Here is an 857-nt window from a genome sequence, read left to right on the forward strand (position 1 = left end):
TGTCTCAGAGGGCCACAGAGAGGATTAAACCGGTTCATATTTGCAGAGAGCTTAAAACGGTGCCTGGTAAACAGTACACACAGCAGGAAGCCACGTTCGAATCAGAAAATAATAAAAATCAATGGTTTGTATATAGAAAATCCTAGGGAGTCCACTAAAAAATTATTAGAAGTCATAAATGAGCTCAGAGAAGGTGCCGGATACAAGATCAATATTTAAAAATCAATTGGGTTTCTAGGCACTGGCAATGAGCAGTCTGAAAATGAAATTAAGAAAACAATTTCACCCACAAGAGCATCAAAATAATAAACTGCTTTGGAAGATATTTAACAACGACAAAAAAAAAAATGCAAAACTCATGGTTTGAAAATGACAAAGAACGCCGAAACAAAGTCAAGACAATGTCGATGAGTGGACGAGGCTCCCACGTCCGTGACGTTGCCATGGCGACACTCCCCGGACTCATCTGCAGATGGGGTGCCATCCCATCAGAACCCCACCCTCCTCCCTGTGGGAACAGACAAGCTGCTTCCGAATTCCGCATGGGATCGGAAGATGCCCAGAACAGCCGAAAGGACCCCGAAAAAGAACTGGATAGAGTCGTGCTCCCCGCTTTTCAAACTTACTAAGAAGCGGGAGCAACGAAGACGCTGATCTCAGGACAAGGGGAGACAGATCGGCGGAACCGGATGTGACGAAAGAGGCACGCGTGACTAAATCACGCTTCGCCAGGACGGAGCAAACCGTGTGCTTCCTGGCTTTGCTCCCAAGCCGCCGCCGCGTCCGAGCCCGCGGTGGGCGCGTGGCAGTGCTCCGTGACAGTGACGTGCACGGGGTCCTGCCTGGGCGGGCAGGGG

This window comes from Pteropus vampyrus, unplaced genomic scaffold (genome assembly GCF_000151845.1).
Source record: "Pteropus vampyrus isolate Shadow unplaced genomic scaffold, Pvam_2.0 Scaffold175, whole genome shotgun sequence".
NCBI lineage: Eukaryota > Metazoa > Chordata > Mammalia > Chiroptera > Pteropodidae > Pteropus > Pteropus vampyrus.